This window comes from Ursus maritimus, unplaced genomic scaffold (genome assembly GCF_017311325.1).
Source record: "Ursus maritimus isolate PB19 unplaced genomic scaffold, ASM1731132v1 scaffold_16, whole genome shotgun sequence".
In the NCBI taxonomy this organism is placed as follows: domain Eukaryota; kingdom Metazoa; phylum Chordata; class Mammalia; order Carnivora; family Ursidae; genus Ursus; species Ursus maritimus.
Window position 1 is genome coordinate 45,675,482 of NW_024424008.1, and position 27,940 is coordinate 45,703,421.

Below are 27,940 nucleotides of genomic sequence, written 5' to 3' on the forward strand. Positions count from 1 at the left end.
TTTTTGTTTGTTCGGGTTCATTTCCTTTTTGACACAGTTCATGAATATATTTGTACCATGATCACATTCAGGATTCTTAAAATTCACTGTTAGAAAAAACAAAACAACAAACCCAGAACATGAAAATATTCTATGAACTGAGAATAAATTGAACAGTTTTGTTTTGTTTTTCTGTGTAAGTTCTTGTAGAAACCCGAACCACATCGCAATGTCAGTTCTTAACCTAACTGGAGAGGCTAAAGCCAATCTTCATTCTTTGATTTAATAGAAAATAAATTTCATCATTTTTAAGGTGAAAAGAGTAAACGACTTAGTACTTTTACCTTATTGGGGTTTACTTTGATGACTGATAATAAAGGGTGTCAGTATGCATTTTCCAAGCAAGCAGGAATCAAAACTCCTAAGAATAACTGGCTTTTAAGTTAGCTATCTTATCCCAAGCCTCTTGGCTCATTGACACAATTAATTCCCACTAAAGCAGGACTTCTGCTTTAAAAAAAAAAAAAAAGGTGTGTAAATAGTGGGTCCTGTGGGGGGAGGGGGAGGGGTGGCTCAGTCGGTTAAGTGTCTGCCTTCAACTCAGGTCATTATCCCAGGGTCCTGGAATCGAGTCCTGTGATGGGCTCCTTGCACAGGGGGGAGTCTGGTTCTCCTTCCTCTGCTCCTGTTCCCACCCCTGCCTGTGCTCCCTCTCTCTCTCTCTCAATAAATAAAATCTTAAAAAATAAAAAAATAAAAGAAAAAAATGGGTCCTGTTTCATTTTAAATTAATGCAGTTCCATTTTTAGAAAAGATGAACGTGCAAAGATGTATCTGTTAAGCCCAAAGCTGGCCTCATCCCCCTTCTGCCTTCTGCTTGCCGCCCACCCCGTGGCGTGGCCAGCACCCACCTCACATGCACGGGGCCGCAGAGTCCGGAGACCCTAGAGGACGGCAGCTTCTGCTCGGATCCTAGCTGCGGCGCTGTGTGATCCTGGGCAACTCACTCAACCTCTCTGAGCATCACTTCATTCCTGTGTAAGAGGGGAACACTACTGGGACCCGCCTTTTACGGTTATTCCTTGAATCAAACAAAGGCCTTAGCGCCCAGCCCCGCACATACTGAACTCTCTGTGAACATCTGCAGGCATTCTCAACCTGGGACGACAAATGATTCAAGCTTCTTGGGACCAAATGTCCTCTTTCAGATCACATGCTGTTTCATCAGGAAACATGTCAGGAAAGCCCATCCCTTTTTCTTCATCTGGGAACCCCGAGCTCACACTTCCAGAGTCAGTTCAAATACCAGCTTTGCTCAAACATTTTCTTGCAGCTGCCTCTCCCCCACCCGCCGTAAAGCTGCTTGCTGGCTCCCTACGGTAGCCGCAATCTACTAAAATGACGTGTGCTTTTCCACAAAATCTGGGAACACCCAGAGCACAGAACTAAAGATTACTCCTCTTTGCACTGTAGATGCCAGGCACCCAAGCAGACACTCAATAAATATTTATTGAATGAATAAAACAAGATGGAATCAAATGGCATCTGCGTGGATGCCAGGATGTATAGAGCATATGGCTTTAGAGAAATAGAACCCATATTACTTCTCCTCCAGAAACCAGTTATTTCTGGTTGGAAGTGAACTTAACCAAATCAGATGTCATGGAACACAGGATAAAAAGAGAAATTGGAAGAAAAATGTGGGGAATAGTTTCAGGGCTTTGCTATCTTTCCGAGAAGGAAGTATTATCCGACGGTAGGTAAGAGCCTTGGGAGTTGACTGGGAAAGGGATACTTCTGAGCCACTGTTTGGCCCCAAACACAAACACTCTTGCATCAAGACAACTTGGACAAAGCAAGTAAAGTATGTCGATTTGCCAAATCAGGGAGGGAACAGGGATGACAAGTTAGCCCTACACTTGAAAGGAAACTTTCTGGAAGACAAGAGTATTGTTTTATTCTAGTACAGCACAGAACTGTGGAAAGCAAAATTAGGGCTCTTGAAAATCAGGTGATAGCAAGACTGTCAGGTACGCTACTGAGAGTGGAGGGGGAGGGGCGCGATGGGTTTGGGAAGGACGCTGACTGAAGAGTTCATTGTATGCTAACCACCATCCCAGATCCTGGACACAAAATATAATGCTTGAAAGAACCTCAGCGGTAAAAAGTATCATCCCCACGTTACTGATGGGGAGATGGTTAAGTGACCAAGGCAAGGTCAAATGCTCCCAAGTGGTGTTTCGCTCTGTATTAAAATTCATCCATCAACAATCATAGTGTGGATAGTTTGTATCTAAATCTTTCTCTGCTATAATCCATCCTCTTCTCTTCTGTTAATTTTCCTAAAATAAGGAGAGCTACATGTTCTCATCCTTTAAAACTGTAATTCCCTTATATTCATAAAATAAAAATTCCAATACCCAAACTCATTAATGTAACATTCTCTATAGGCTCAACCCTCCCTGTGGCTCATCCTACCTCCTCACAACCATCGCACTTGACCATGTTCCCTTGTCCTACTGCATCCGTCCATGCCTCAGCTTCCTCGGCACACGCCTGCCCTGCACCGTTTGCATTATTTGCACTGAAAGCCGATGCAGCTTCCATATCTCCCCCTCCTTCCTCCCTGGGAACTCCTCCTGTACATGTCTGCGGTCTCCCCCAATCCTCAATCTCACTTTTCCTTGTAGCTAAAAGCTGCTATAATCTGGCACCTCACCACTAAAAGCTCTCTAAAGGGGCACCTAGGGGGCTCAGTCGGTTGAGCGGCCAACTCTTGATTTGGGCTCAGGTCATGATCTCAGGGTTGTGAGATCAAGCCCCACCCTGGGCTCCACACTGGGCACGGAGCCTGCTTAAGATTCTCTCTCTCCCTTTCCCTCTGTGGCCCCCCCCCCCACCCCACAGGAGCACGCTCTCTCAAAAAAAAATACAAATAAAAGTGCTCTAAGGCTCTTCATGCCAAAGATAATGTGAAAAATAATGGCTACTATTTACTGAACATTTCGATGTTGATCTGAATATTGAACAATCACTCCAATATATGGATGAGGCTCAGTGCAAAATTCAGTGTCTCAGGTCACCCAGGAAGTAGCTGGGAGAATTGGGATCACCGCAGTCTCGTCAATGGGCTTTACGAATTTCAGTCTCTCCTGACTTCTCAGGAGCCTGTCACATTACTGACACTCCCTTTACTTCCCACTTTTTACTTCCCTGATGCTCTCCTCTTTTGGTTTTCCTTGTTTTCTCTAGCTAGTCCTTCTCAGCCTCCTTTGTAAACTCAGACTCCTCTGCAGGCACTTTAGCTGCCGGTAGCCCTCAAGAATCTGTTTAATTTTCCTTTTCACATTCTGTGCGTTCTTCGTAGACGATCTTAGCCATTCGCAGGGCCAGAACTCCCGCCTCTACGTGCTAATGACTCCCTACGTGTCACCCTTTGCTCTCTCTTAAACTTTGGGCTTCCAAAACACATTCCTTCCTGGAAATCGGTGCTTGAATATCTTGCTTGTACTAAATGTCATGTATTCAAAAACCAAACTCATCTTCCGCCGTCCAATCCTCCTCCTTTCCAGATTCTTTTGGTTAATGACACACCATCCATCCAATTTCCCAAGTTAGAAGCTCAAGATCAACGCTTGACTTCTCCCCCTTGCTTCCCTCTCCGATCCAATTAATCGCTAAGTCCTGTCCAAGTCTGCCTCCTCAATTTATCACACACCTGTTCTCTTCAGGCTGCTGTCCCCCCTCTGTGCTAAGCCACCGTCACAAGGGCATAGCCTTGCAGATCTGTTCCTTTCAGTTTTGCCCTTTGCAATTTATTCTCGAAGTATGCAATAATCACACTACTCTTCTGCTTAAAACCTTGATAGCTCCCTATATCCTTCAGGATAAAAGGTCAGAACCTTCATAGGGCCAGTAAGGCCAAATGATCTATTTCCTGGTCCCTTCCAGCCTTTCTCCAGGTCATGCCCCCCCTCCCCCGCTCTTATACACCAGTCACATTAGATTTCTTTCAGTTCCTCGAACGTGCTTCATTTCCCCACAACTGAGCGAGTGAACGTGTGCTTCTTCAAGCACACTGCCCGATACCAACCTCTCTTCGCCTTCCTTACCTCAGCTGCAATCTTCTGGGCTGCTTTCCCTGATATCCTAGACTGATTTCACACTCATTCTCGTGACACCCTGCATTTCTCTTTCCCACTATTCATCTTACTTATAATTACTTAGTGGTTTTCTTCCTCCTGTATAGATGACTATCGATATATTGACTATCTAGAAATAGATGTATTTGACTATTATTCTCAGGGCCAAGAGACGTACGTGGCATGTGGTAGACGCTCAGTAAAAGCGAACAGCCCAGTGCAAACCACCTAAGTGAAATCCTCCTGAATCCCCCGGCTTCTCTCTGTGCTCCCACAGCCCCACGGCTTTCACTGTGCCTTGGTCAATATTTACTGTTTTACCAGCCCTTCTCCTTTGTGAGTTTACGAGCTTCCTGAGGAAGAAGACCAGGTCTTCATCCCGCATGGAGCCAATGATGTTTACAGAATCAAAGAGGAAAGAGCTGAAAGCCTGAGCCCTGGACATTATAAGCCCTGTTTCTTACAACAATGTCAGAGATGTGGCATGAGGTTATAGCCCCCAAAACCTCTAGAGAGGAGTTATCCATTTCAGAAAGAAGATGGAAAAGCACAGAAAAACAGCAGAAGCTATGCTTTGACAGTAGATGCTCGTAACTGTGCGTTTCAAAAACTGGGCATGACTCTGAAATAAACAGAAAAGGAACCATTCGTGACTCCCCTATCTTTCTGGTGCCCATTCCTCCAACAGGTACCAGGCCATCCTGAGTGTGGCTGACTGTACTTCCTCACCCCATCAGCACCTCCTCAGTCTTGAGCCAGAAATCTTCATCTCTCGCCTGTCAAGTCCACTCTGGTTTCCCCTAGCCTTTCCTCCCTCTCATATGCCATCCTCACTGCTGGCAGAGTCATTATTCTAGAATGTAGATTTGACCGTATTACCTCTGCTTAAGCCCTCAGACTCCCCGTTAGCTGCAGGATATGATCGTTTCTGCACGGCAGCCAAGGCACTCGATGATGGCGCCCAAATCCACCTTTTGAGGCTCAACCCTGCCATTTCCCTCCCATGCCCCCTACCTCTCAGCAACCCTGAATTCTCTGTCTCTCTCAATACATTGTTTCCTTCCTTCCCTTTGCCCATGCTGGGACACTGCTCCCCCGTTTCCACACATCATGTCTTCTACATAATTTTCTACATCCAGACGCAATATTTCTCTGTGCAACATAGCAGAGTCAGTCGTTCCTACCAGGGACTCACAGATCTGTTTGGGCATCTGGCCAGCTGTGTTTTCCTTTACTGAACCCAAAGAAGATAAAACAGTGTCTCTTACTTCTTTGAATCTCTGGCACTTATATGAGCACTCTGGGTGCTCAGTAAATGTTGAATATATAAAGGAATAAAGTCTAGGTCTTTGTGAATCAGGTTGGTGGAAGAGGCCTCCCTCTCTGTCTAGGCTCTTGTTTCTTAACTAGAAGATTGTATATTTAGCCTCTCTGTCATTACAAACTGTTCTTGTTAGGGAAGAGTCCTATCACTCTAGCTTTCTGTTACCCATATGCTGATGGGCCATCCACTGTAAATTCTGTTGCCCATCTACTATGTATGTGTGTGTGTGTGTGTGTGTGTGTGTGTGTGTGTGTGTGAATTGCAAATGAAAGCAGCTTAGTGTGCTAAGACCTTAAGTACATTTCAAGGGTAAATAAACAAATGGGAAATATATGCCACTGGTATTATCTGTGTGATTGCTTTAATGTCATTTTGCTGATCATTTATGCAGTTCCTCTTCTCTACTCAACTTAAGTGCAAATAATTGAGGGTTGTCAAAACATTTTAAATAGTTGTGACCTTTGCGCACACAGTGAGTAAGCAGGTGCAGAAGCAGCACTGGCCTCCGAAAAGGAGAAAAGTTCACTCCTGAAAAGATTAAGAAATGACAAGAGGAGTTTATATAAAGCTTGATAGGAAACAGGAAGTTTAAAAAAAAAAAAAAACCCAACTGTGATAAGGACAGAGAAATGCTGACCCAGAAAAGACTATCTGAAAATGCAGAGGGGAACTTTTTGACACAGATGCAAGATCATTCATTGCTCTGAGGTTTTGCATTTTTGTTTTTGTTTTTTAAGATAGGGCTAAAAAAGTGAGAACTGAACTCCTAATTCTGTAAGACAAGCATGTCTGATGAGAGGGGGGAAAAGGATTATTCACTCTACTGGAATTGCTTTAATGGAAACTTCTTGATGAGAGCTGCATCTTAAAATACTCAGCCAGTGATGAGGAGCTATTTCAAGATGTGAAGTCGAGGGGGCTGCAGTGAGGTTCGTATGTGAAGCACGCCATGTCTGAAGGATGCTGAATCGAGCCTAATGAGCGGCGTGCTGACAACTGTTCCCACTGGCCTTTCTGGACAGCTGGTTCCCATCCCAGTGGCATACTGGAAGCCACCAACAACCAGTAAATCTATGAATGCCGCCCAAGCAAAAGGGTGGGGTTGGGCCTTGAGCTCCTTCCTTTCTCCTTGGTAATCCCCATCTGCCAGGCAGAGTCCGTCACTCTGGCTCAGCTACCCTAACCTCTTCTCAGTTCTGTCTCCTACGACGGCCCCTAGTGGATCTCCAGGCCTCCAGCCTTCTTTCTGTGCTCATGAAACTAAAAGCTTTTGAAGTATAAATCTCAAGAGAGGAGAAATTAAATTTCAACTGCCCAATTCAGCTGTCCCTGTTCTTGGGTATCATTCAGGACCCAAGTCAATGTCACCTCCTCTGATACTTCATCCAGTTCTCGCACACAGCAAGACACTCCTCCTGCTGAGTTAATCTGTTCCTAGACATACCTCTATTTTCGTACACTCCTCTATCACTGCTATGATCACGTGGTGGCATCCGTTGGGTGCCTTCAGGTCAAAGACTAGAAATCTCCCTTCCCCCGAGCCTAGCACAAAGCTATTCATGTTTATGGAACAAGCGTATGAATGAATGCGCTTCTGAATGAGGGACGACTGTAGAAAGATTTTGTCTGTTGACACCTTTTAAAAGACAAGAGCCAAACAAGCTGAATGGTGGCAATTGCCTACGTGAAACTCGGATTTGGGCTGAGCTTTGGTGCAAGGTGCCTGAGCCAAATAAACAGGGAGACTGGAGAGCTGGGATTTGTTTCCAGTGACTTATGGGTGACATACTTGAGGACGTGAACACTGCCCTCTCCCAAGTCAATTCCCAGTCACTGCCACACCTCTTCTCCAGAAGCACTTACTAAACTGGGCACCAGGAGCTCCAGAATAAAGGAGCTTGAAGAAAGCGCTTTACATTTGTGATGTTTTGGATTAAAATTTAATTGGGTTTGAGATGGAGTGAGTGGGAGGTAAGGTTAGTTTTCTAGTGCAAAGGGGAGCTCATTTTCTGTTTGTGTGAAGTCACCTCCTTATTTCACCCCACCCCTACACTCGCTCCCCATATCCACAGTCCTTTCTCAATTCCTGTTTAGCACAAGGCTTTGGGTCCCTAAAGAGAGGAAAAGCCAATTACATAACCAATATGGGTGCGGGACATTGACCCTGATACCCCAAAGGCCTTTAAAACCCTCCATTTGATATTATCTAGGTACAGTGAGGGCATACCGTAACAAGTCAGGAACTTTAATACAGCTCATTGGAAGAGATGGAAATGTTTCACTGGGGGGAGAGAGGGAGGGAAGGTGGAACTCTGGTACTATTTGAAGAGGAGCCATTTGGGGAAACTAGAATTTTAAAACTAGCTCAACTTTTTAGGTTTTAAGGCTAATACCTGTTGAATGGGGTCCAGAATACTCTCAGTCCCTTTGAATCAGGGAAAGCCTTTTATGACAAAGTTGTTGGCACCCTCAGACAACCCTCACTCTAAGGCTGTTTTAAACTGGCTTATTAGGGACATCTGGGTGGCTCAGTCGGTTAAGCGTCTGCCTTCAGCTCAGATCATGATCCCAGGGTCCTGGGATCGAGTCCTGCATCGGGCTCCCTGCTCAGTGGGGAGCCTGCTTCTCCCTCTGCCTGCCACTCCCTCTACTCGTGCTCCTGCGCTCTCTCTCTCTCTGACAAATAAATGAATAAAATTTTTAAAATAAATAAATAAATTGGCTTAATAGCTTCTATAATGGAGGCTTGCTGGGAGTGGAAGAGGGTGGTAGGAAAACAATCCATGATTTCACCTCCATTATAAACACAGGAAATGAGTGGAGTTATAAGAGGACTTCACCGGTTGTATTTTACAAGCTGCAGGAAATACCACGGGAGGACATGAGCCTACCTTAAGGCGAGATGAAGTCCAGCCAGGAGCAAAATTCCTGAGTCGCAGGATATAGATACCCTAAAATGTGCAGGGCCTGAGCAAGAGTAAGAAGGGAGGCCCAGATACCCACTGTCCAAATGTTTGAAGGTAATAAATAAGTGAACAAACTGGTAAATTATATAGGTCTCATCCTCATACTTGACAGACATTCCTTCACAGCGGCCTGTAAGATTTCGCAGGCTCCCCGGCATTCTGGGCAAGAGACAGCAGCCGACGGTCCCTGATCCCCCCTACCTATGGTGTGCCCCCATCCACTTTATACTCTGCCCCTCGCTTTTTTGGGGGTACCAGGAGGGGCCCCACATGCATGTGGACGGACACCCCAGGAGGTTGTCAAAGCTCTGTCTACGCCTCCACGAACAGCTTGGTCATCCTCAGGGCTAGACGTGTCTGTCCTCAGGAGGCTGGACATGGGGAAGAAACCCCAGAAACAGGTTCCCAGTCACTTGGGCCTCCAATACCCCATATGTTGTGTGTGTGTGTGTTGGGGGAGGGGGGGGCTGGGGGACACGGGCTCCAGGTACGCAAATCTCCATGAAGCTGAGGAGTCCTCACTCTGCAGAAAAGGGCAAGGCCATGAGAAGACCGGAATGGGGCCTTCTGCTCAAAAGCAGGTCGAGGAACAAAAGCTCCAGGAGTGAGATACGGGAGAGAGAAGAAGGTGAAATGGACCAGGAATCGTGAGATCCCTACATTGTGGAGAGGCTGTGGGAGACTGCGGATCCTTCTGTAGAACCATCAGGGGGGAGAGGGAGTCCCTGTTGGGGGAGGGGGCGAGGAAAGGGACAGATATGGACAGAGGGGGAATAAGGAGTCATAGATTGCATCACAACGACTAGAGAGAGAAGCCCTGTTGCACGGCTGGGTAATGCGGGGCGGGACAGCTCAGAAAGGGAACGTGCCTCCGGATGGGCCTCTCCGGCTGAGTCTCAGGGGCTGGCCTGAGGCAGAAATGGAAACCACCAGGATGGCACTACCTTCGCCTGACTGAGGAGGCCACAGCTTCCAGAGACAGACTGGTGACATCACGCAGGTCCCTGAACAAATGTGCTCGAAAGGATGTGGTCTAGTCCTTCCGTGTATCCTCTAAGATCACTCACTCTGTAGCCTCATCCTCGTCTGGCCTGTTACTGCAGTGCCGGCCTCCATTCGGTCAGGAGGGGTTTCACTGGTAAACAGGGACGGCATGGCGTAGACACCCAGGCCCTACTTTTTTCTTTTTCTTTCTTTTTTTTTTTTTATTAAAGTTCTTATTCTAGAATTTTCCAGATACATACAAAGCAGAGACTATGGTCTAACTTCAATAATTATAATGATCAAGGCTTTGCCAAATTGTTCCTCTATTCCTCAACTTCCCCCCCACCCCAGAATATTTTAAAGCAAACTTCAGACATCATACCATTTCACCCCAAAACACTTATTATAAAGACTTCTTTCTTTTCCCTCTAGAATATTTTAAAACCCAGACATCAGTATGCATCTCTAATGACTGTTTTCTCTTTGACCCAATCACTGTGCTATCATATCTAACATTTACTATCATTCGCTAATATCATTGAATACCAAATCCACGTTCATTTTTCCCTGACTGCCTCAAAAATCTTTTTTTTTTTTCTTTTTGCATTTGGTTTGTTTGACGCAGGGGCAGACAAGGTCCTGGCCTTATCTTAGCAGGACGGAAAGCCCTTCTCTGTGGTTTAAAACCCAGAACCTCTCACATGCCTCATCCTGACAACCGTTCAGCACCTCAGCTGAACGGAGCCACAAGGTCAAAACCGAAGACCATTCATCTTGGGAGTTCTCTCCAGAATGAGGTCCCCGTGTGAACTGCCGGCAACTGAGCCCCTGCGGCCTGGGAGTAGCTTGGTCTGCAGTCCAAGGGCAAGAACCAATGCCCAGAGCTTCCAAGTACTTACAGAATTTGGGTCACTGAGCAGCAGCCGATGCTCAGGGAAACTGGGCTCCTACACACTCTGGTACTGCCTCGACTTTTCAGGATTTGATCTTTCTAGTTAAAGGCCGAAAGCCAGCCGCATGGGGTGCTACAAAGAGTGGAAAGCAGGGACCGTGGGCAATTTCTCTCTCCACCCCATCTGACTCCGGGGCCGTGACCACAAGCCCCTCACCAGTCAGTTCCTTCATCCCTGAGATGAGAGGGATGGACTATGTAATCCCTAAGACCCCCAGCTCTATCATTCGACAATTCTAAGCTCAAAAGCCACCAAGCGACCACGACATTTCTGGCACTGTGATAGACGTGGGAGTACGGGGATGTCCCTCCTCTTAGACAATCAACTCCTTATGGGCAGCGGCGGTGTATCGTTCTGGACGTTCCACATTCTAGCCCCAGAGGCACAGAGTCAGCACTCAATCGATGATGATGTTGAATGAAAAACAATCTGACTACCAATTATTGAATATTCACGCCAAACAAGCTACTGTGTGGGACTAAGTTTCACAAATACCTCCTTGGAGAGGCTGATTTTTGAGAGGGAGCTGTTCAGTGGAGAAGGAAAGTTCTCTAACAAGTGGTTGTGGGTCTGAACAGCTCAGACCTACAACACATGCATTGCACAGGCGGCCGCAATATACGGGTTTCCTGCTTCTCACGCTGAAGCCCACTTAATTCAACAGGAACACAACAGAGTGGTCCTGGCAAAAATAAAGTGCAGAAAGCTGTCTGTGCCGGTTTACAAAGGGGACCATCTCCCAAGCAGCACCCAGAGCTCTTTCAAGGGTCAGTCTTCCCAAAGGGAGGCCATGGGTATGATGCAGACTGCTCCAAGTTCCATAGATGAACCCAAGGATTCTTGAATGCTCTTGAAAATCGAGTACAGATCCATCCAGGACAACTGCACAGTTCCTCCTCACCACGGGCTAAAGCTACAGGGCAGGAGAGGGTCCCGATTGCATGGACTTCCTGTAGGTGAGGGCTGTGAGCCCTCAGCTTGGAGACTACGCCACTGGCCTCTGTCCTGCCTGGGAGGGGAGGGTGAAGCCACCGTGCAAAGGCCCTCTGGGCCCTTGGGTAGGACAAAGATTCCTTGAATTCACAAAGCTGCCACTGGCAAGGTTTCGAATCACGACCCAGAAGTGAGGTCTCTAATACCAAGCCCACATCTGGGAGACAACGGCTTCTGCTCCACCTAAGAACCCACATAAACACACTGCCAAGGAAAGACTTCCAGAAAGCCTTCCGGTAAAACAAAACCCAAATCCCTTTAAAAACATTAACCGGGTTCCGCGGATTCCAGACGACAGCATCCCTGTCCTTTCTCTGCTGGTACACATCTCGGGGGCCTTCCCTCCCACCGTCCAGCAAATGGACTGTGCACAATGGTTGACTCCTGATGTTGGGACTGGCGGTCCCCGACGAGGCCTTCAGGTGTCATTTTAGAGCTAACGAGATCTTCGAGCTCATGGAGTCTAGCCCCTCCGCCACGTCACAGACAACTTCCTTCCTCTGGGTCTCTCCAGCAACCCAGGAGAATGCGGGAAATTCTCCACAGTCAGCGGAGATGCCATGTCCTCCGGACCAGGAGGAGTTTGCGATGCTGGCCGGTTACCGTCAGCGCGGGCTCACGGCGGCCCTGTGCTTTGGACTCCCAATGCTTCTGTGTAACTCAGCACATGTGGTGGGAAAAATAAAGAACTTTGCTGCAGATTGCACGAGAAGCACTTGAAAATGTCTGTGCGCACAGGCAGGAGCCTCCAGCAGGATGTAGCTGAAAATCAGACACACATGGCCCCGGCAGAGACGAGGGCTGCCAATTAAGGCTCAGAAGTTTGGAGAGGAAAAGCTGGAGGGGACAAAAGAGCCAATGACTTGTTAATAATTAGCAGTCTAAATTAAAAAAAAAAAAAAAAAAGATCCTGGGACCAGAGGACAAGAGGAAATATTTCACTGAGAAATCATCAAAAGAGCACCAAGTGTGAGAATCCCTTCCACCAGCAAGCTCAAAGCTGCTTATGAATGTGAAAATACTTCTAACTTTTCCACATGGGAGTCAGGGCAGACAGAGTATTGCCCCTATTTCACACAGCAGGGAGACGAAGTCACAGGAAAGCTTCCACTCTCCTTTATTCTATTCTAGAAGGAAGAACTGGACTAGTCAGAAATTCCTTAACAAGGACAATTTTTATTTTTCAAGGAGTTTGTTGATATGCTGCCTGAAGAGGAGAGGATATGTATTCTCAAACTGCCCAAACGTCTGTAAGAAAGGGGGTAGGGCAAGAATCTAAATTTGTATTTGCACACATAAATTCTAGAAGGGTACCCAAGCACATGAATAAGAATGGTTTCTTGGGGCACAGATGGGGGCAAAAGGGTGGATGGGTGTAGAAGCAGGAGCAAGACCTTTAATGCCTAACTTTTTCTGTCACTTTGCTTCTTGAATCATGACAATGCGACCTATTAAATAATAAAAATAAGTGCAAATTTATTCTACGTAAAGACAAAACAAGCAACGGACCCCCGTTTTCCTTTTCAGTAAGCTACATTTTGGGGGACTAGAGTGCAGTGCACGGCTCCCACGTTACCCACGTAACCTAAACATGAGGTAGGGAGAGGAAGCAGGACCTTCTCAAGGTCACCCTGAAAGTCAAGGGAGAAGGAAATTCTCCGCAGCCTTGCCTGCTGGCCACAGATGGTACTGGGGCCTCTCTGAAATGGTGGATGACCTTCAGCTCACATTTCATGAGGGTGAGAAACTCAAGTCATCCAACTGGTTCGCTTCCTTTGGTATTGTTCTCTGCTCCTCATAGCAACCAGAATGATTTTATGAAAATCCAAACTTGATCGTGTCGCTCGAATGCACCGCTGACTCGCTTCATCCTTCAGATGAAGTCCAAAATCCTTTGGCATTTAAGGTTCTTACCACGGCGATCACCGACCCCTCCCACCTCCTGCTGGTGCTTCCCCTTCTCCACTTCACATCATTCCCTCAAGTAGCAAGTTTTCAAGCCTCTGTGCCCCTGCTCAGGCTGCTGCCTCCGCCTGTAATGCCTTTCCCCTCTCCTCCACCCAGCCAATTCCTGCTGACACTTTATTTTCTTTAAAGATTTTTTTTTTAAAGTAATCTCTACACCTGCTATGGAGCTCGAACTTACAACCCTGAGATCGAGAGTCACATGCTCTACGGACTAAGCTAGCCAGGTGACACAGAATGTGATGTTTGTTGAACAGCAGAGACCCTAGCAAGGCGACCCCCTCCATGTGCCTCCTTCCATTCCAAGCATCCCATAATCCTCACGATTATCACCCGAGGCAGTGGGTACTTGTGTTAGTGTGACCTTACAGATGAGGAAACTGAGGCACACATACGCACCCCAATGTTCATAGCAGCACTGTCCACAATAGCTAAACTGTGGAAGGAGCCAAGATGCCCTTCAACAGATGAATGGGTTAAGATGATGTGGTCCAGATATACAATGGAATATTACTCAGCTATCAGAAAGAACTATTACCCAACATTTGCAGCAACATGGATGGGACTGGAGGAGATTATGCTAAGTGAAATAAGTCAAGCAGAGAAAGACAATTATCATATGGTTTCACTCATTTATGGAACATAAGAAATAGCCGGGAAATCGGTAGGAGAAGGAAGGGAAGAATGAAGGGGGGTAAACAGAAGGGGGAATGAACCACGAGAGACTATGGACTCTGGGAAACAAACTGAGGGCTTCAGAGGGAAGGGGGATAGGGGGTTGGGATAGGCTGGTAAGGAGGGCACGTATTTCATGGAGCACTGGGTGTTATACACAAACAATGAATCATGGAACAGTACATCAAAAACTAAGGATGTACTGTATGGTGACTAACATAACATAATAAAAAATTTTTAAAAAAGAATAACATGATACATAAAAAAAGGAAACTGAGGCACAGCAGCATAAATTATAAGGCCAGTAAGTGGCACAGCCAGACTTTGAGTCCAGGTAATCTGCCTTGAGAGCCCTACTCTCCCCTTCCCACCCCTCCCGAGAGGCCTACTTTTAACCATAATGTCATAATGTCTGTAAATAAATAAATGAATAACGTGGCTATTCCTAAGGCAAAGGTCCTGTAGGTTCTAATTTCTGAAATCCCAAGAACAGCAGCCACACGGGGGATCTGGGCAGGGCGGGGACCTGCAAAGTCAACATAAGACTTTCAGCCGCAGGACCTCCACATGGTACAGGGCCAGCTGGAACCAAAGAGCCCAGCTCTTCGGTTACTTTTCCACGCTGACATCTCGTCATCCACAAGCACCAGAAAACCCACTCAAAGTTTCCCATATCCACCCCCAGGCCCACCCTGCATCCTTCCCATCGTACGGAATCTTGAGATGCTGAGGTTTCTTCAGGATGACGTAGCTCCAAACACGATGGACGTGGAAAGAGGAAAGATTTACCACCAGCTCTCCACGCCAGTGGTCAGTGGTTTCTGCTTATGCACTTCAGAATTCTTTCTGGGAACTGGGCTGCAGGATCTGTTTGGGCATGAGGGCCTGTCTGGGGTCCCCACGTCCCTCAGCTGCTGACGGTGCACCTCCTTCAGGCTGAGGCTGGCCTGTCCGCCACTGTTGCTCGTCCACCATTGTTGCCTCATGGCCCAGATAATGCACGTGGGTAGAAGCCCCAAAATGCTTCCTCTGGGGCCTGCACTTCCACGGTCTCCTCAAGCCTGCTCAGAGCTGCCCTCAGGGAAGAAGAGTTGGATCTAGCGAGTGAGACTGCTGGTGGGCAGAGAACGTGGAGAAGCCGGCACCCCCAGGGTAATGGAGCAACGGGCCAATGAGTCTCCCGAGGCAGAGTGCAGTGGAAGGAGACTCGGGATTGGAGACAAAGGCCTTGGGCTCTGGGCTGGGCCCCACCATTCCCTAACGGAGAGGCTCCCAACAAGTTATTTACCGTATTTGAGCCACATCTGCAAAAGAGGTTAACAGTTTCCTCATGTGTTGTGAGGAACAAATGAAATATTATATACAAAAGGCCTTTGTAATCTAAACAGTGGTTTCCAAGCCTCATTAATTGTCAGGATCGCCAAGGTTTTTTGTTTTTTTGTGTTTCCTCTTAAATTATAGATTTCTGGATCCTTCTCAAACCTACTGAATTAGAATCTCCAGAGGAAGCATCCAGGCATCTGTATTTTCAAAGACCCCATGGGTGCTTCCGGAGCACAGACACGATCCTAAAATACTGCACAGCGGTTGGCGTTGCTCTAAGTCTGGGGAGAGATCCCAGGTACTAGAGCGGCCCGACTTACAAGGGGAGGATTTCTAAGGGGCATGACTTCACAACGGAGGTCTAGCGAAGAAGTCCAACTCTCTGCTGAGCTGGAGCTTAGGGAACCCATGCATTTGGGGAGGACAGCTCTCTGTGGATGTATAGATGGTTCCTCCTGCTTCTAAGCATTCTCAGAGTGAGAGAATAGTCCCCCGATACACAGAGACACACAGACATCGCCCCTCTGCCTCAGAACCCGGCAGGAGCTACAAGTAACAAATGGACTCCTACGGGAGAAGGCAATCAACAAGTGTTTGTGGCCTCATGGCCCAGATAAGTGATATGGGTGGTCATATCCCAGGGGGATACCTAGCCATACTGAGGGGAGGCCTGATGCTGAAGGAAAAGCCTGCACAGCCAGGAAGGGAAGAGCAGAAGTCCTGGGACCTGGAGCTCCCTGGGCCACCAACCAAGAGCGGCCGTGAGCAAACCACTACCATCCCCCCCCCCCCGCCTCCACCTTCATCTGCGAAATGTGGATACAACTTGTCTGCTACAGGAAGCTTGGTGAGTGAACATCAAATGAAACAGCAGGCGGGAAGGGTTGCAGAGGATTATGAAAAGCCGTGCAAATACAACGCAACGTTTCTGTTCTGCAGAAGTATCAGGACTACTACACCCTACCACAGACGTGAAACTTTTTCCTAATTATTAAAGGTCCGTGCAACTGATTCATTCAATGGAAAGCGTCCTCTGTGAATATCATGCTTTGCCTCCTCAAGGGAAAGAAACCTCAGTCTCCTACAAGACATCCCCCAGGAAGGGGCGGGGCTTGTGTCTGGCTCTCCCCCGCTGCGGGACGGACGTGCAGACGAAGTGCGCCAAGAGATTTGTGGCTGAGCTGCAGCGTCTAAGGGGTTATGTTAGGTGACTTCGAAAAGAAGGGTTAAAAGTGAAAGAGATCCTGGAAGGCTTTTCAAAACCACTAAGTAACAAATGTAGCTCCCACCTCCCACCCACGCACCACTGGAAATAACTTTAAATAATGCATCTGAGAATGTCTGCAGAACAGGCAGTCTGGATTAAGGACTTTTAAAGGGATGGTGTTCCCACAAGGATCCTTGCAGGGAAGTCATCTTGAGAGACGTCGAATTCACTGCCAAGTTCGTCCTGACAGCCTTTAGGTAAGCTCGGAGCCAGAGCTGCCATCTTGGCATGCCAGATACGGTCCCACGGAAAAGGAACTTAGGGCCAAAAAGGCCCGGGGGTCCCCCCACCCACCATGTTCCCACTCTTACCCCAACAGTCTTGTGGAAGACTCGCTTACTCTGTGTGAACAGAATCCCGTAAAGAGCATGGCTGGTCATTAGGATGTTGTAACTGAGCGAAAGTCATTTATTCGTTTAACAAGTATTAACTGAACATCTACCTTGTGCCAGGCATCGTTCTGGCCCTGGGGATACAGGAGGCAACAAAACCTACAGAAATCGTGACCCTCGAGCAGTTTCTACTGCTGGAGAGAGGACGGACAATAAGAAATATATCCATGCGTGCATCTTACAGCAAGTATTTCGGACGACCATAAGTAGGGAAAGATGGGAGGGAATTCCATACAGGGGGGTCAAAGAAAATCCCAAATCCATCGGGGAGGAAGTGAACCACGTGGCCATCTACGGGAGGAGCTTTCCTGGCAGGGAGACCAGAGAGCGCAAGAGGCCCGAAGCAGCAGCCTGTTTAGTGCATTCGAGCAACGATAAGCAGAACGAGGGGCTTCTGTTGAACGGGAGAGAAGATTCACAGATAGCAAGGGGACACACCCCGTAGGGACGTGCAGGCTTCAGATTTTACTTTGACAGTGACGGAGAAAACTTTGGGGCATTTTGAGCGGTGGAGTAGTACAATCTATCCTACATTTTAGAAGGATCTCTGCTTATTCCGAGGCTAGATGGCCAGGAAAGCAGAAATAAAGACAGAGAGAGCAGTCTGGAGGCAGTTGTGATAATGCAAACAGGAGAGGAGAGTGGTTTGACCCTGTGTGGGGGCAGTGAGGCCGACAGGCTTAAGTTGCCGAGGGTGGGCACATGAAGAAAGTGAGGCATTGAGGGTACCCCCAAAGTCTTGGGCTGGAACATCTGGAGGAAAGGGGCTACCACACCTGGAGAGGAGAAAACCATGGGCAGAGTCATGACCAATGTGCCTCTTTGACGTCCTAAGGATAGAAAACACAAGAGGGTTGGGGCGCCTGGGTGGCTCAGTCGTTAAGCGTCTGCCTTCGGCTCAGGGCGTGATCCCGGAGTTCTGGGATCGAGCCCCACGTCAGGCTCTTCCACTGGGAGCCTGCTTCTTCCTCTCCCACTCCCCCTGCTTGTGTTCCCTCTCTCGCTGGCTGTCCCTATCTCTGTCAAATAAATAAATAAAATCTTAAAAAAAAAAAAAGAAAACACAAGAGGGGCTGGGCTGGGGACACCATGGAGGGGCTGATGTTCAAAGCCCTGAGTCTGCATGAGACGAAGAGGAGAGGTGTGGGTCTCAGCTGGCAGGGCCCTCCCAAATCTGCACGGGGTTCAGAGCAGAAGCAGCTAATGGAGCAGGGCCATGAAGACAGAAGAGACTCCCGACAGCCCGGGGCTCTTCAGCAAGTGTCAGGAAGGAAGGAGGGGTCATGGGCGTCAAGCGCCGTGGGCAGACACAAAGGGGATGGAGGCTTGTGCCCTGGATGGGATAATGCCCAGGCCAGCGGGGAGTTTGACAAGAGCTGTTTGGGCAGGAGGGAGGGCGGGAAGCTGGAGGGCAAGAAGTGGAGGAGAGAAGAGGAGGGCAGGAAGTGGAAAGAGCCAGTGCAGATAATGCTTCGAGAAGTTTTACTCTTCAAGAATCTGTTCTCAATGCTTTAGGTTTTGCAAGAAGAGGAACAGCTACAATGATCTTCCCAGCTGCTGAGCCTGACCGTTCCTGCCTCTGCGCAGAGACTCGCTGGCTTCTAGGATGGGATGGATGGCCGGTTTACGGCATGCCACAGGTCTTCCCTCTCAGAGACTGACTTTGAGGAGGAGGAAGGAATATTATCCTTTTAAAGCCTTGCAGGTCATTTAAAGCTTCCTGAATGGTTTCTTCTCCATCACTAACATCACTAAAGCAACTCTGAAATTCCTACGTACTCCAGAAAGTTTCCCGGGTCAACTTAGCACAGACCTAGAACTTTGGACATGAGTACATATCTAAACCAAGCCCCGGATGAGGAAAAGGAAGCTCAGAGAGAGGAACTGACTTTCTGTCTCTCCCAATTATTAGCTGCATGGTCTTAGGCAGTTACTTTTTTTTTTAAGATCTTATTTTTCTTAAAAGTAATCTCTACACCCAACGTGGGGCTCGAACCCACAACCCTGCGATCAAGAGCCAGCCAGGAACCCCTTGGGCAGTTACTTTTAACCTCAATGCCTTAATCCATTTGTAAAATGGACAATTAGAATAACACCCACATCTTGGGCTATAATGAGGATTAAGATAATCAGTACGTGCAAGATTCTTAGAACAGTGGCTGGCACATGGTAAATGCTCAAAAAAAGTGTTATTTTTAATTTCTATTCCACAAGTCACTCAGATTTGTGTCGGAGTAGCAAGATGATATGGTGGGACCGTCTTCTTTCTACTCCGATCCGACACAAATCCTGACATCAAACCTTATCCTTCCCTCCACAAAAGACCCATACTCCACAAATGAGCTTTTAATCTCCGCCCTCTCTTATCCCTTTATTGGCTCTAGCCAAAAAGATTTTTATTCCATGTTATTACTACTAATTATTTTTTTTAAAGATTTTTATTTATTTGACCGAGAGAGAGCACACAGGCTGGGTAAGAGGGAGAAGCAGGCTGCCCGCTGAGCACAAAGCCCGATGTGGGACTCGATCCCAGGACCCTGGGATCATGACCTGAACTGGAGGCAGACACTTTACTGACTGAGCCACCCAGGCGCCCTATTACTAGTAATTAAAAAGGACTATCATCAAGGGTCTGAGGAGCATGTTGTTATTTGCTTTTATACAGATGCTATTTAATTCTCACAACGATCCTCAGAGGCCACCGAACTATCCCATTTTACAGGTCAGGAAGCTGGTGCCCAAAGGTTAAATAACGTGCCCAAGGTCGTAGGTTCGAAGGCGGCAGAGGTAGGATTCAAACAAATCCGTCAGACTCCAGAGTCGCTCCTTTCACCAGCCCACCCGGCACTGACCAGTGACACCAGGCACTAAGGTCCCAGCCATCCACCAGCAATGAGGCTCTAGGGCTTTGTTAGGTCGTTTGGGAACGAGGAGAGCAGCTCCATCGAAACTGTATTTTCAACATCTGACTCGGTCGGCGTGCATGTACTTTCTTGGAGAGGCTGAGGACCCAGGTGAGAAATCCTCTTGCAGTCAAGTTCATTCTCACCCAACAGCTTGTGGGGGCTGGGCTGTTGGCGGGCAGGAGGGGAAGGAACAGGAAATCATTTGCTGGTGGTTGACCAGGCCCCCTGTGACTTCTCTGAGTTACAGAACTGCCACCAACAGTCATAGCAGTTCCTGAGAACCACGAGAAATCTTGGGGTCAGCCAGAAGGCACCTGTGGTGACATCAACGGGGTGGGGCAGTGGAAAATATACAGTCTCCAAGGGGCTGTTTCCCCCTCTGTGAACGCAAGAGCACTAGAGAAGCTAATTATAACCGCCAAGCCCCCAGCCCCCTCCAAGGGCAAGTGACATTTCTAAATGCCTTTGCTGTTTGTAGTGCTTTGCCCTCTACTGAGCTGTAGCCACGGCCACGCCTAACACATGTGGTGGAGGCCACAGGGTTCAGTCGGCCGCTGGGAGCGAGGACACCTCATCCCTACCCCACCTCTGCTCCTGCCAAGATAGCTCTTACGCTGCCTGCCACAGGTCCTCTAGGTTCTCATGGGATTCTCTTGTTGGACTACAGGGTACAGTCACTTTTCTAGGGGTGTGGAGGGAGGGGGACCCGACAGTCCCACTTGACAGTGGGACAGTCTAGGGTATGGAGGCTCCGGGGGCAGACAATGAGGATTTGGAAGGTAGGCCTTACAAGGAAGAGGAAGAGAGAAGCTCCCTGTCTCTGGACCTCCCCACTGTAGGCTAAGACTCTAGGGACTATGGCTGTAAAGATTATTCTGGAACTTGGGAGACCCAGGGGACCGGGGTCTCTGCCACGTGGAGGCAGCCAGGCTCTGGCCAAGAGGTGGCCAGAAGGCAAGTCTGTGAGATTGGGCTGGTCCTAAGTACAGCCCGATCCTGAGCTGCTGGCTTGGTCTTGCCCAACTGATCGCGTTAGGTTCTCAGCCGTGCTGGGGGAAGTTCAAGCAGGAGGGAAGGAGGGACTCCCCACCACACAGCTTCTCTGTCTCTACAGAGGGCCCCTGTGACAGCCTCGGAAAATCCCGCCTCCGAGTCCTCTCTGCATAGTCTCCCCGTCTCCAAATCCAACACAAAAGGTGAGTGCCCGTGTGGCCAATGGAGGGAAGACAAGCCTTTGATCTCTTCCATCCTTGGCGCATTTCCAAAAGAGAAGAAAATAGTAGTTTTGACTCCAAATTCAAGGGGTTGAACTCCATGATCCTGGTCTTTGTGTGTGGGGGGTGCTGTCTCTGTTGCAAATGGTTCCCCCCTACCCCCGGCCCCCCCGGCTGGGGGTCCATGGTGGAGGCTGCAGACCGGGCTCTGTGGTTTGCAGAACCTGGCACTGACTCTGGTGCCATATGTTGTGTTCTGAGACTCAAGCATAAACTTCTGCTGGATGTTTGGATTTGGGTGGTTTAATTAGTCCCTGTTTTGGGAGAGAGCAAAAAAGGGTTGTGTGTCCATGTGTGTGCTCTGGGGGTGGGGCAGGGCAAGTAGACAGAGAAGTGCAGGGGCCGTTATCATTGTGGGCTTCCTGAGCAGGCTTTCTCCAGCAAGCTCTGCTGTCCCTTCTAGCGACAGATGGGGTAAAGGGCTCTAAAAGACAAGAGCTCAGCTGACACGACACCAGCCACGGGGGTCTACGGAACCACACACTTTCTGGACGGCCTCTGCGGAAGAATAAAGCGGCTCATGGCCCCATCTCCTTCCCAACAGACACTGCCAGCAGTGCCATGACTGTTTCCAAAGAGGCAGCCCCCTCCCTCTGTGGCAGAAGTGCAGAGCCCTTCCGGATGCAAACGGCACACCCCCAACTGCCAATCAGCGATGAGAAAGAACCTTTCTTGAGTGTTACTGATGTCCCAAGCACCACGCAAACCTGTGGCATTTCTCTCTTTTCATCTTCAGAATTCTATCATGAGTTCCAATTCTTATACCCACTTTACAGATGAGCAAAGGACAAGTGAAGTCCTTTGTCCAAGGCTGTGCACATCGTGTGTGGGGGATCTGTACTCAGACTCAGGTTTGCCTGATACCTCTGCTCTGAGCCACTCTCCTACCCTGCCTTCCCTCCACCAGCTGGCGTCGCCTCTGGGCCGGACTCCAGCAGCCGGCATCGCTTCCCTGCGAGCAAGGCTGGAGGAGGAAGTGCACTTGTAAAGGATTCAAGGTGAATTCCCACTGCCATTAAGATCTCCAGTTTTACTGATGGGGAAATGGGGGATTCACAAGTAATTTGTCCAAAGTCACACATAAAGCAGCAGCACAGCCAGGAATCAGCAAAGCTGGGTTCAATCCTGTGCTTTCTCCATTGTATCACATTATCTCTGGACCAAATGCCTAGAGGAAGGGGTCTCTCAGTCACATATTAAAGTAAAGGCAGAAAAGGAAGCTCAGATTTTCTTAACTGTTGCACAAATAGGTTTAGCTGGGATCTTGAAAAAGACGTGAACATGGCGCCCATGAGTAGCAATTCAGGGAAGCAGATTCGTGAAGAACTTTCTAATCACCAAATATGCCCCCCCGCAAAAAAATGGATTGCCTTGTGAGGTGGACAGCTCCCCAGCGATCGAGCTGTTCGAGCACAGTCTTGGTGAACACCTGGTGATTCTGGAGAGGAGATCTGTAGGGAGCGACTGTTGTTTGGCAACTGAGCACCTGTCTTACTTAGGGCACATCCCGATATAAGAGAGAGGGGAGCCCAGTCAGGAAGCTGATGCGGCACGATGTTCTCTCTCTCAGCTTCCTGCCAGATAACACCCAGGCGTATGACCTAGACTTAGCCACTCAACTGCTCCCACCAAGGACTTGGAAGCTTAAAAGAGCAACCCAAAAATGCAGGGGTGGTGGCAAGTGTCCTTGGATCCTGTTTTCAGGGTCTGACTAGCCAAGTCGCATGTCAGCTATGTGAGCCACCTAAAATCTTCTTGGTTAGCCAGAGATGACTTCTGACATGGGACACAAGCATTTAACGCAATACGGAATTAAATCAGGTCACCAAGCTGGTCACGTATCTGGATTCCTGGCGCAGCTCAGTAAAAATACAGATTGTAAGTTCCCGGGTTCAGCAGAACCTACCGGATCAGAATCTTCAGAGGTGTACTCTGAAAATCCATGTATTTTAAAGCTCCCCCTATGACCCGGACATGTAGCCAGATTTGGAAGAGGCTGGAATGAATAACCTCTACAGTTCCTAAAATAAAATGCTAGGATTCTCGAAAAACTCGTACCAAGAACTTGGGCAGGACTCTCAGGAAAATGCAAGATGTCTCCCCAGTTGATCCCTGAACAATACAAGGGTTAGGGGGACTGACCCCTGCGTGGTGGAAATTCCACGAGTAACTTTGGACTCCCCCCAAACTTAACTACTAATAACTTACTGTGGACCGGAAGCCTTACCGATAACAAACACATGTTGTGTTTATGTGCTATGATCACACGTTTTGGATGTCATGGGTATTCTATACTGCATGCTTACAATCAAGGAAGCTACAGGAAAGAAAACGGAATTAAGACAGGCATGAGAGAAGATACATTTATAGTACTGTATTGAAAAAAAATCTGTGTATAAGTACACCCATGTGCATTGTTCAAGGGTCAACTGTGGTTACATTTACTAACAAGAAGGATAACACCTTGGGTGAATAACATACACTCCCCAGAGGCTAAAGCTCTGAGGTACCTTCCCTTTCCACAGGATGTTCCTTTCCAAGGGCTTTTGAATCTACAGATCTTTACCACAGCCTACAACGATCCTATGTCCTCCTCGTGTGGATGAGATCCAGGTTTTTGTGCCCATTTGGTCAATGCCACAACGTTGAACTAGCACAAGCCCTCTGACTTCCCAAATCAAGGCCTCCCTTCATCATGGGGTGCTGCTCTTAGGATTTACCTTCCATGTGCCCAAAGGAAAGCCTCGGCCCCATTCTGAGCCTTAACATTCCTTCCAGAGAGGAGGACCACCAATGCCAACCTACTTTGTGTGGTCTCACGGCATAAGAGGACAAAGGAAGGCTGAGAGGTTGGCACATCACAACTTCTCGATTCTGGTTATGGAGGCCCAGAAAGTAGGCATTTTAGTGCAGGAAGGTGAACGTCCAGTAAACTGTCTGGGGCTCCCCATTGCTCATTCAAAATCCCCATTTCTCCTGGAAATGACTGCTTCGAAGCAGCTGTGCTTAAGGCTACTAAAGCTTTTTGTGTTCCATGGGTTTCCTTTGCATGTTTTTTTTTTTTTTTTTTTAACGCCACAGGTAGGGAAGGGAGCTGCCAAGCCCATCCACCCCTCCCCTTGTACCCCAGCCCTTAGATCTCATCAAGGTACTTCCTGGCACAGGAAACTCCATAGGCTCCCTTGGGAGCCCTCCCGGTGCTCAACAAAGCTAGAGAATGCAAGAGACTAGGACCAAGGGATCCTGGCAGCGCCAAACCATCACTCAGGGGCACGATGGAAGGAGGCATGGGAACCCCCTCTCGTGGGACCCAGCCCTCCCCAGAGGAAACTTCCAGGTCCACAGAGAAGTTAACTAACCTCCTACCTCCTCACCCTAGAGCTTTAGCTCAGCCACCAGCCTCGACAGGACCTTGAGGACAACTCAGCCATCTGGTTTCTGTACAATCTGCATTCATACGGTGCACAGAAATTTATCTTCCAGGGCCTTCAAAATGTACGCAGCTGAATTCTACTGCTGACTTTGGCACTTGCTCTTGGTATCTGAGAAGAACAGATTCAATTAAAAAGGAAGTAACAGATGCTGCAAATCACTCCCTCATTTTGAGAGAAGTTGTGTTTTTTTTTCCCCCAAATGGCCTGAACCACTCGATGATTAACAGCAATGCAGCAAAAAAAAGCTGGCATGACATCTTCCAGCTTGGCTTCAAGCCGAGGGGAAGCTGCGGGTTCTTCCTCCTAGGTGGTCTTTGTGCCCTGGCACATTTTTTGGTCTGGTCTGGGTATTGTTGTGCAGAGAACTTGGCTGGAGGTAGAGAATGGACAAAATGAACCCAGGGCAATTTTTAGCCTTGGAATTCTTCGCTTTTACTTGCTAGTCCTCGCAGCATCCTGGTGAGGGGCATGTGTGGACAGAGACAGATGTAGTATCCCCATTTTAGAGGTGGAAGAAGAGAGGCCCCAGGAAAGGAGGGTATTTCCCCAAACTTAACCACAGGAGATTAGGGCTGTCAGGAAACCTCCATTCTTTGCCCACAATGCACCTGTGCCCAGTACGTAGAATGAGGTAGTAATGAGGCCAAGGCTGGGCTGGAGGACCCTGGAGCATGCTCAAGAGAATCACAGACATATGGATTCCTGGTATGTGTCCCCGAAAGGCACTTGAGGGTTGCCAGCGCCCAGCCTTCCTTGTCCACCACTCAGACCTGCTCAACAATTCCACATCCTGGCCTGAGCTCAGCTCCACCCTGCCTGCATCCTGTGAGACTGCCTGGGACTCCGGGGGGCATCCCATCATTGATGACTTGGGATGGGACCCACCTAGCGAGAGAGTAAGGCAAGGAAAAAGGAAGAAGTTGGAGTTTTGCATGGGATGCTATTGCCTCTCTTTTCCCTAAGTACTAAAACACTAAAAAGATGAAGAACCCCAGGACTGAGGCAGAGGATGGGGTCCCCCACCACCAACAGAGAAAAAAAAAAAAAAGATGTCTGCTGCAGAGAGTTTTGGAGCCTGGAACAGCAAGGCTGAGAAGCTTCCTTGCCAGAGATTTTTGAAGAGGAGGGATGGGGATCCCTTCGGGGGAATTGGCTGAGGGGATCCTGCCTGGATACAGAGGCACAAATCAGGAGTGCTCACTTTTCTGTCACTGAGTCTTGCTTCCAACAGTCCTCAAGCGACAGGGTTCCCACACTCCCTACCCCATGGTTTTACCAGTGACCTTATTTTCTGAAACAAGTGCCAAGGGCCTGTCAATGAAAGGCATGATTTGTACATTAAGATTGTTCCAGAAAACCCTAGATGTATGCTTAACTATTCCTAGGACCTCTCCAACACTTCCCTTCTCCACCTCCCAAAGCCTATAACCTGGGCTTCCTCTCTCTGTGGAACAAGAACACAAAAACTCAAGCGAGGTGGTAGGCGGCATGGGCTCCCGTAGGCCACAGCTCTCCCCATGATGCCCTTCTGGGGCGACCTCCACCCCCACGACCCTTCTGTGTTGGCACCTTTCCTTGCCCACTTCCCTGAGTCAGCAACTCCGGATCACAAAGGGTAGGGACACTGCGACCAGCTGGACAAGAAGTGCACTTCTGGCTCTACTACTTTTCAGATGTGGGACATCGAGGATGGCCTTAAAGGTCTCTGAGCCTTCTCCTTGCGAAATGGGAGGGGGCCGGACCTGCCTAGCAGATGGATGGTGATGCACAGGGACATCATATATGCAGAGGACAGCAGCGTGCCGGCCATGTAATAAGCCTGTGCGATACTCGTGGCCCCGCCTCAACTCCCAGCACATTCCCAGACTTGTTCTTCCTCCTGTGCCTGACTGCCTTCCCTCAACCTCCTTTACCTGTGTCTTCTCAGTTTACTTCCGTTGGTCTCACCTCCCTCCTATGGAGGGGTGCCGGAAGGCCAGGCCAGGCCATTTATTCTCCATTAGCTTAAATCCACGACTGAGAATGCATGTTCAATCCCAGGAGAATGAATGAATGAGTGAATGAACGAACACAGACAAGAAAGTGGCTTAGAGCCCCAGCTTCTGAGATGTGGTGATATTCTCTCCCCAGTCTCTAGCAGAAAGAACCGGGTGGGGACTCAAGTCCCCCATTTGCAAAAGCCTTGGACTAGACAAGTCTACCGAAGATGTCAGGTGCTGGATGATTTGAACATTTCTGCTGATCACAGGCCCACACCTGGAGCAAGTTAACCATCAGCTGCTGGGGATATTTTCATGGTCTTTAATAAGGGATCAAAGTAGGACACACATGTACTGACTCTCTAATCCCTCCAACACCCACGCATGTTCCCCTTCCCCTTCTGATTTACTGAAGTTAAAGCTCACTTCCCAGGCAACACGCTTGGTGGCTCCACTGAGGCTGACCTGTAAGTGATGAAATCCCAGTTCTGCCCCCAAACCTTTACTCCTGCAATTCCATTATTACCCAATTCTTCCCATGGGACAGGTGTTGGAATCGCTTGCTTTCTGAAATCCCTTCTACAAAGAGCCTACTTTTGACAAAGTAGACATAAAGGTGGGGATGGGGACAGGAAGGTGAAGTTTCAAGGATGAATGAGCTTCTCATGGTTCAGTTGGCTGGTTCTCGGGTGGTCATGACATGCTCCCTGCATTCCGGAGGGTGACGGGAAAGGACCACGTGTTGAACACGGACACTCCAGGCACCATGCTAGACGTGTTACACACATCTGCTCCTTTCATGCCCAACAACTATGACAGAGGGATGATTACACACATTCTGCTCATTCAAGCCCAGAGTGGGGACTTACCCTGCATCACATGGCTCCTGGAATATAAAGCCGGGACTCAAACATCAAACTTAAGAGATGTTCTGATGCTAAAACCTGTGTGGGCCCTTTGAGGGATGCAAGGGAATAAAACTGTCAATAAAACTGGCGACAAAATTTGTTGGAAGAAGGAACATCGAGCTTACCAAAATCAAAGTAAAATGACATTTAAAATAATTTAGTGGCATTCCTGGAGAAGAGCCCTACGTCTCCCATCTGAGGCCCTCTGTCCTCTAGAGGATGTTAACGTGAGAACCTTTGAGATAATCGCTCCCAATCCTTTTCCTTTGCAGAGGACAGAGTCTTGCAACGGTCCAGAGACTAGAACTAGAGAGAGCCCAGGGTTTCAGATGCCTGGTCCCAGGACTTCTCTACTAGTATTCTCTTATGCCAGAAGAGATGGCCAAAGAGGGAATCCGCTATAGTCATTCCACATCATAAGAATTATCACCTGGGAGATTAGCTCTTTATTTCTACTGAGGGAGACCAAGGAGACA

General features: G+C 48.4%; 1 protein-coding gene and 1 long non-coding RNA gene across 5 annotated transcripts in view; both read right to left on the reverse strand.

Annotated features, from left to right (window-relative positions):
* Positions 1–27,788, reverse strand: LOC121102912. Its single transcript, XR_005835049.1, has 3 exons — positions 23,371–27,788; positions 891–1,013; positions 1–86 (listed from the first exon to the last, which is right to left on the reverse strand). It is a non-coding gene; the product is annotated as an uncharacterized LOC121102912 (long non-coding RNA).
* Positions 1–27,940, reverse strand: part of UBASH3B (ubiquitin associated and SH3 domain containing B) — a 135,345-nt gene that overhangs the window by 62,697 nt on the left and 44,708 nt on the right. The window lies entirely within an intron of this gene.